This window comes from Pan paniscus, chromosome 22 (assembly GCF_029289425.2).
Source record: "Pan paniscus chromosome 22, NHGRI_mPanPan1-v2.0_pri, whole genome shotgun sequence".
Taxonomy (NCBI): domain Eukaryota; kingdom Metazoa; phylum Chordata; class Mammalia; order Primates; family Hominidae; genus Pan; species Pan paniscus.
Window position 1 is genome coordinate 27,739,364 of NC_073271.2, and position 9,222 is coordinate 27,748,585.

Genomic DNA, 9,222 nt, shown 5'->3' on the forward strand with positions numbered 1-9,222 from the left:
CGCCCACCTTGGCCTCCCAAAGTGCTGGGATTAAAGGTGTGAGCCACTGCGCCCCGCTCCGTTCCTCTACATTTGTTAGTGAGCATTTTACTTTCCCTGATAGTGAAAGATCTTTCCTTTTTCTTCCTACTTATTTGTTCTTTGGTGTCACTCTGATTCATGGATTCTTTTTTTAATCAAATGTAATATTATACCGATAGTCATTCTGTTGAACTTTGGGGTTTTTTTTTTTAACCTAACAATATATTCTGGATATCACTCTGTGTCAGTTCATAGAGATCTTCATTGTTGCTTTTTACAGTGACATGGTATTCCATTGTGTAGACATACCATAATTTATTCAAACAATTTCTTACATATGGACATTGAGGTTGTTTTTAATATTTTGCAATTACAAATTATGCTTGAATAAATAGCCTTGTACACAAGCACATATATATGTATAAAAATATATATGCAGGCCAGGTGTGGTGGCTCACACCTGTAATCCCAGCATTTTGGGAGGTCAAGACGGGCAGATAATGAGGTCAGGAGATTGAGACCATCCTGGTTAACACATTGAAACCCCGTCTCTACTAAAAATACAAAAAATTGGCCAGGCGTGGTGGCTCACACCTGTAATCCCAGCACTTTGGGAGGCTGAGGCAGGTGGATCACAAGGTCAGGAGATCAAGACCAGCCTGGCTAACATGGTGAAACCCGTCTCTACTAAAAATACAAAAAATTAGCTGGACCTAGTGGCACGTGCCTGTAGTCCCAGCTACTCGGGAGGCTGAGGCAGGAGAATCACTTGAACCTGGGGGGCAGAAGTTGCAGTGAGCCAAGATCGCGCCACTGCAATCCAGCCTGGGCAACAAAGCAAGACTCCATCTCAAAGAAAAAAAAAAAAATTTTATATATATATATATATATATATATATATATATATATATATATAATTGTTAGAGGTCATTCAGGAATTCAAGATAAGTACCCAGAAGTAAGATTTCCGCATCAGAGGGTAAATGCTGTGTAATTTTGTTGAATATTACTCAGTTCCCCTCAACGGGATTGCACCATTGTGTGAATCCCACAGCCTCATCCACAGCCTCACCGCATAGTGGTTTGTAAAGATTTTGAGTTTTTGCCATTCTGATGGGCAATAGGTGCATTGCAATTTAAATTTCTGTTTATATTATTATGTAACTAGAGCTTGCATTCACCCACCATGTGAGTGGTTCCTAAGACTTTAATTTTGAGAAATGGCTTCTACTCAGGCTCCAGGTCCTTATTCTTCAGCCCCGACCCCTCTTTCCTCCCTCTAGACACTTCCTTCCATCTAAACCGCCACGGCAGCCTCCTTCAGCACACAGATAACATCCTCCTCACTGAGTGGGCAGGAAAGGAGGTTCAAAGAATGAAGTGGTTTACCCAGCCAGTAAGTGGAGAATCCAAGACTAGAGACCATCTGTTCATTTTTGTTTGTTTGCATTTTTTTCTTTTTTTCCTTTCTTTTCTTTATTCTTTCCTTTTCATTTCCTTCCTTCCTTCCTTTTCTTCCTCCCTCTTTCTTTTCTTTCTTTCTTTTTCTTTCTCTTCTCTTTCTTTTCTTGCTCTCTTTCTTCTTTCTTGTTGCTGTTTTTGTTGAGACCATGTGCTCAGATTCCTAGTACATGACTAAAGTTAGGAAAGAGTCCCCAGGACCACTTTCCCCTCTGATACCAATTTAAAGTTTAGAGGTCCCCACAACCACCTTCAAGTTCAATAATCCACTTGGTGGACTCGCAGAACGTACTGAAAGCTATTATACTTACACTTACAGTTTATCATAGCAAAAGGACACAGATTAACATCAGCCAAGGGAAGACACACATAGGGCAGTGTCCAGGAGAGCTTCCAGCAGTCCTCTCCCAGTGGAGTAATGGACTCCTTCTGGAAACTATATGCACGGACTATATACATGGAGTATTGCCAACCAAGGAAACTCACCAGGCTGTTGGTGTCCAGAGTGTATAGTAGGGCTTGGTCTTGTGGACATGGCTGGCTTGACCTTAGTCTATTCCTTCAGGGGTCAAGCTGATATGGTGTGGCCAAATCTCCCACCATAAATCACATTGGTCTAACATGTTGTGTCTGTTTGGCATGGCCCATGGCCTCCAGGTAAACACAGTGCTATTATCCAGCAGGACATCTAAGGGCTTAGAGATCACCTCCCAAGAGCCAAGAGCAAAGCCCAGATCTCACTTCAAGTAAGCTTAAAATTCTTTACTACACAACACCCTTTCCTTGTTACAGGAGAGTGGGGGTGCCCTGCTGGCCCTCACAGAGGAAGAGCTCATAACTCATAACCCACAAAACTGTAATGAAGGGCAATCCCATCCGACTGAAAAATGGGACTGGAAACAGGCACTGAACATTCCAGAAGGAAAGAGAGGGGCACAGGGGAGCGCGTAAGTGGATTTAATGACGGCTAGTCTACAAGAAAAAGTGCAATCGATATTCAGGTTATTGAAAAGTCACCCCCAATATTTTCCTCTACTCATCAAATGTGGAAGAAAGGGGCTCATTGGAGCTTGCTCATGGCTCGCATCAGGGCCAGCCGGCCTCAGTCTTGTTCTCTGATTATAACATCGAGGACTCCTAGGTGGCGCTGATTTCCAGCTTGGGTGGCAAATAGTTAACAACAACAAAAAAGGAATCTGAAAGTTCAGCAAACCTCTTCTTTTTTTTTCCAAACTTTTTTGTTTTTGATTAAGCACATTCCACAGTACAAAGCTGTCATGAAAAATACCTGTACAATTGAACAGTTTCAATAGCTGTTCAGACACAAATTTATTTCAAACAAATAATTGGCAAACATAATTAACTACAAGTTAGAATTAGACTATCCCAGTGCTTTAAAACATTAATATAGCAGTAATTTACATTTGCTCAATTATGGTTAGCAAAATAAAGTCCAGAGTATGGCTGGGAATTTACTATTATAATCCCAGAAAGTCAGAATTCCTTGGGTGCCAAAGTCCCTTGCTGTAATTTAGTAAGAACAATTCAAAGGTTGTGTACATATTCAAAGGTCATGATCTCCCAAGGAACAAGGGGGACTTCTATATTAAACATGCAAAAACAACAAAAAATCTATTCATTCATTCCGAATTGCCTCCTCCTCTGTCCCTACCTTCCCCCTGGGCTTTCCTGACCAGTTTGATATTGAAGTTGTAGGATGAAAAGAGGTCAAAGCTAAATCACTTTCACAACCACCATCAAGCTTACAACGTCTACCTTATGAATGGAGGTTTATTGTTTACGCTTTGAGAATCAACTTCTCAAAAACATAAATTAATTTAGTAACATGGGAAGGAAGGATTTTTTTTAAGAAAAACTAAAAAAGCAAAGCCAACTCGATAAATCATATACACACACATTGATCCCCACACCGTTCTCAGTGCAAAGGACAAATCGGAGCCCAGGGACCTTCCCTTTAGTAGTAGAGCACGCTTCCATGGGAAGAGGTTTAATTTATAGGAGGCTGTTTATTGGTCCTTTAAAATGCTATTGATGGCCGGGCACGGTGGCTCACACCTGTAATTCCAGCACTTTGGGAGCCTGAGGTAGGCGGATCACAAGGTCAGGAGTTCGAGACCAGTTCGGTCAATATAGTGAAACCCCGTCTCTACTAAAAATGCAAAAATTAGCCGGGTGTGGTGGCACGTGCCTGTAGTCCCAGCTACTTGGGAGGCTGAGGCAGGAGAATCACTTGCACCTGGAGGCGAGGAGGTTGCAGCGATCTGAGATTGCGCCACTGCACTCCAGCCCGGGCTACAATGCGAGACTCTGTCTCAAAAAAAAAAAAAAGTTATTGACATTCCTTGATCTTTGGAAACAATGGCAAAGGGCAAATCAAACCTAATATTGAATAAGGGAGAAGGAGTGCCAATTGGATGCCAATGTCCTTTCCATGCACCGTCAGGGTGATAGTGACAGATGCCAACGTCCTTTCCATGCACTGTCAGGGCGACAGTGCCATTTACACATTTGGGCTGTGTACTCGGGAGTACTCGGGAGCTTTGAGAACCTGCTGAGGCCGCAGCAGCAGGTGACACCAGAGATGACTGGGGTGGGATTCATGGACTTGAGGCTTTACACCACTTAGGAGTGCCCTCCCCTCAGCATGGGCCTCTGAACCAGCCTGACCTGACCTGCAGGCTCCAACACACCAGCGGGCCCTGCCAAAACCTTGGCAAGGACAGGATGCATGAATTCCAGAGCCAGGACAGCCCGTCAATAGGGCCTTATTATTTCCCCTTCCCAGGGCCACAACTGCACAGAATAATGATTTTTGACAGTGAAGCCAAATGAATACTACGGGAAGTGACCACTAGTACTCAGGAGTACTTATGAGAAAAAGAATAAGAACAAAAATGTTTAAGTTACCTCTCTATTGTATAATATATACTGCACAACAAATAAAACATTCATGTTCAACTTTAGAAATTACATTTTAAAACAAGATTCTCATTAAAAACACACACAAACCACACACACAATGACAACAAAATAAAAACACTGAGGAATACTGCAGGAAGGGTTCCAGGTAATCCACATCAATCCTGGTATCAGGTTCTTGAGTCCAGTCCATGGCTAAGTGCGAACACACTCTGTATTAGTGTCTCAAGTGCAGGGGGCCCTGACCCCAGCAACTTTGAAGTTAAACTGTTATGTATATTATTTCTACATGTGAATACAGTATTTTAAATTAGGAGGCAAGCACACATATAAAGGTGTTACTCTACCAAATATCAGGAGATGGTTGCGGGACAGAGAACAGTTAATAAAAGGGCTAACCCCCATGGCACGTGTATACCTATGTAACAAAACTGCACGTTCTGCACATGTATTCCAGAACTTAAAATATAATGTAAAAAAATTAAAAATAAAATAAAAGAGCTATGTTGGGAGATAATAACTGACTTATAGTTCTTTTTTTTTTTTTGAGACGGAGTCTCGCTCTGTCGCCCAGGCTGGAGTGCAGTGGTGCAATCTTGACTCACTGCAACCTCCGCCTCCAGGGTTCTGGCCATTCTCCTGCCTCAGCCTCCCAAGTAGCTGGGACTAGAGGCGCCCACCACCACACTCGGCTAATTTTTTGTATTTTTAGTAGAGACGGGGTTTCACCGTGTTAGCCAGGATGGTCTCAATCTCCTGACCTCGTGATCCGCCCGCCTTGGCCTTCCAAAGTGCTGGGATTACAGGGGTGAGCCACTGCGCTCGGCCAACTGACTTACAGTTCTTTAAATTAAAAGAAATTGGTACAGAAAGGAAGTATAATCCAAAACATATTACTAAAACGACCCAGAGAGTTTTTTCCATTGTCCAACATGTTCCTAATACAGCAAGTCAAAATTCATAATGACTTGGACGGTCAAAAGGAGAACGTTAACTTTTGAAAATGAAAGCCGTGGACATTCTGAGTAGGTGTTTGGCACCCAAAATTTCACTGAAGAAGAATGCTGTTTCTTAGTATCAAACCAAAGTGCAAAGCAATATAAATTAGAGGCCAAGACTTCTCTTGGCAGTCAATTTACTTCTGTAAAACAGATTCTATGTTCCTTTTCTATGATCAGTTTACATTTGAAACATTAGATTTTTTCACTGATGAGGGAAGGAAATGGGCTTCTGTGCTACTTTCAAGTCAGTGAAGCTAAGGTCTCCTTCTCAAAGTAGAGCCGGAATCAGAGGTGAGAAATGTCGGGACTTGAAGAGTTAGGCTGCTTTGCATCTACCCAGCGTCTAGAACCAATTCCAGCTTCATAACTCAGCTGTGAACGAACTCCCTTAGGCATTGGTAGCCATGTAGCCAGTAGTTCAAGACTAGAAAACCCGGAAACAGGTGAAAGTGCAGACTGCTATCTAGAGATGTAAGTGTATGTTCTGGAGGGGGAATGGGTCTCATTCTGGGCACTGGCAGGCACATTTAAGAAATCCCAAATCAAAATAGTGTCATCATGGGAGCTGCTGACGATTTGAAACTCATCAAACTGTAGGCAAAACACATGTCCAGAATGTTCCACCAATGTGCGCAAACACAATGTGCTTGCTGGGGCTCGAGGGTCAAGAGCGGCTTGCAAGTCCTAAACTTTAATTTTCCCATCATAGGCCCCACTGACCATCCTCTTGTTATCAAACTGGATGCATCGGACCAATTCTTCATGTCCCTCTAGGACTCTTAAACAGGAGCCACATTCAATATCCAAGAGCCTAATGGTATGATCTGATGATCCACTAACAACCAGCCCATCCCTGTACTGGAGACAAGACTCGCTTGTGCCCATTGAGAGTATGAGCAAATTCACAGGTGCTCATGCTCCAGACTTTGATGGTCCTGTCACCAGAGGCAGACACGATGTATTTCTCGTCAAAGTCTACTACGTTGACAGCAGCTCAGTGGCCAACCAGGACACCGCATAAAGTGATATCGGTCGCAGAAGCCATGTCCCACACAACAATGGAGTGGTCCTTGGAACAGGTCACCATCAGTCCACTGCTGAAGCATAAGTGCAGTACATCCTCATTGTGGTGGATTAATGTGTTAAGAACTTCACCCGTGTTCATTCCCACACTCTCACTGTAGAATCCGAAGAGCCAGTTACAATGACACGCTCATCCTACTGCAGACAGAGGACAGAGCCTGTGTGGCCATTAACACTTTCAAACATTCCAGGCTGGTTTTATCCCAAATCTTAATATAATTATCTTGTAGGCCACTGATAATTTTTTCATCATCGTACTGTAAACCATAGACACCTTTACTATTTTCAGAGTGGTACTGAATCCTCTGCAAGCTGTGTCGGCCACACCGCTAGGTGGATTCTATAGTCTCCATATCCTGGATAATGTTTGGGTATAACGACCTATAAAATGAATTTGGAGGGCTAGATGTGGGTCTGTTTTGAAACAGGTACTGATCCCACCCTCTTCTTTCTGAAAGTCCTTTCCATAGGGGATCAGTGTGTACCATTTGTTCAATTCACTCCTTGCTATCCTTTACATACCAGCTCTGCTGCACACAGAGACCTGGCATCCAGGTACAAAAGAATGTTTTCTGCTATGTGATCTAAGCCTTGCTCGGGTAAAGCAGTAATAAAGTCCTGCTGCAACATGGGCTTCAGGTGAGTTGATACGTCCATGCTGATAATGACACATTCGTGAAATAAGATGTTCCACAAATTCCAACTGATCTGATTCAGACCCCTGGTTAAAATATTGAATACACAAGTCTTTTTCTTTTTGATAGTTTCCTTCTGACGGCCTCTTTCTGGAGATGATCACAAATGATGTTCCATTACTTATCTGCCAAGGAGTATTTTTCTTTGGGGACTTATCTTCATCTTGATCTTCCAGAACTGAAGTGTTAGTTCCACATGGCTGGGGAGGCCTCATAATCACGGCAGAAGGCAAGGAGGAGCAGGTCACATCTTATGTGCAATGGCAGCAAGCAAAGAGAGAGAAGCTTGTGCAGTGAAACTCCCCTTTTTAAAAAACATTCGATCTCAACCAGGTGCGGTGGCTCATGCCTGTAATCCCAGCACTTTGGGAGGCTGAGGCAGGTAGATCCCGACCTGAGGTCGGGAGTTTCAGACCAGCCTAACCAACATGGCGAAACCCTGTCTCTACTAAAAATACAAAATTAGCCAGGTGTGGTGGTGCATGTCTGTAATCCCAGCTACTTGGGAGGCTGAGGCAGGAGAATCGCTTGAACCCGGGACTCAGAGGTTGCAGTGAGCCGAGATCGTGCCATTGCACTCCAGCCTTCAACAAACCTATTCTACCAAATTACATTTCCCAGTGAGGTAAGATTACAGTAAGAATTGGCTTTCAATTTGTGCAGTTGGTGTAAGTTCACCTCTTGATTCACTTTGTAAATCTTTGCCACGGGACTGCTGTGGTGGTTGGAAAGATACTCCAGTGCCAATAGGACAAAGTTCAACAGGGATGGGGCCAACGCGGGCTATTTAGGGAGGGAGGAGGGGAGAGGAAGACAAATATGGGCAGAGGGTGGCACAGAACAAATAGCAGGCATTTTTCCACAAGGGCAGGGCTTCCTACAAAACTAACTTGAGTTTAGCCTGCAGGGGTCCCTGAGTGAGGCCCCCCTGTGGTGCAGCGGGAGAATGGGGCAGTGGGAAGGTGGAGGGTGCAGGGGTGAGGTGGGGAGGGAGGGCTAGGGAGTTGGGACTGAGGAAAGAAAGCTTTTTCTGCTTTGTCCCCTGCTGCCTTCTCTACACCAACTGGGCTGTCTTCAACAAGGAGGGGAGATATTTCTCTTCGCTCTAGTTTCCCTCCACACCCCATTTGTCTTTTTCAGGATTTCCAGTCTCCTCCCGCCTTCATGGATAGGAAGCCTGGGCTACAAGCAGCTGTTTTATTTCTTTATGCCGTAGACAAAAGCTAAATAAGTCCCAAACTCAAAACTTGGGTACCAAAGCCTTCATGGGTCTTATTTTAGGCACAAGAGTAAAATAAAGAGAAGTGAAGCATTGTTTGGAGTGGTGATGAGACACAGATGGTAAAAATGAACAGGAAATTATCCGACGGTGACTATTGCTTATGAAGGAGTGAAATTGAGTGTCTGATAGCGGATGAGTGGGTGGGCATTCTTAGCTATGTCAGGAATGGTTGTTTTAAGAAGGTGACATTTAAACAAAGAGCCGAAAGACAAGAATGAGCCAGTAATGTTAACAGCTTCTGTTGGGGAAAAATCCCTTGAAGTGATTAAGGAAGTCTGGACTTGCCCTAGAACATGTGGAATCAACTAGACTAAGCAAACTGGCTAAGGATAGAGTTTACACAGCCAGTGGACGGAGTGTTTGAAATAATAACACATTTCACTTTTAGGAAAATTAAGAAAGCTACAATCCTCACCACCAAGGGAGAGGCTGGCAAAAGAACTGGGTCTTGGGTGGCTCTACTGAAACCCACCAGAAAGCCTCCCGAAGCTTTCTCTAAGACTTGCCCCTAACTTGGTGAGCCGTATCATTTCCAGTATAGTGGGGTGGGGACAAGTGAGGACTCTGGCATCAGAGACAAAGCACTGAATTCTAGGTGTGTGACCTTAGGCAAATATTAATGACGTGGAGCCTCAGTTTCCTCATCTGTAAAAGGGTATGAGAACCCTCCCATTCAGGGAGATTGTGAGGGTTCAGTGTGATGATGTGTGCAGAGTATTGCCATAGAGTTGGCATGAAG

The 9,222-nt window shown here is 43.8% G+C and overlaps 1 pseudogene; it reads right to left on the minus strand.

Moving 5' to 3' along the window:
• Nucleotides 1-959: 959 nt before the first annotated feature.
• LOC100969265 (F-box/WD repeat-containing protein 11-like) lies at nucleotides 960-8,299 on the minus strand (annotated as a pseudogene).
• Between the last annotated feature and the right edge of the window lie 923 nt (nucleotides 8,300-9,222).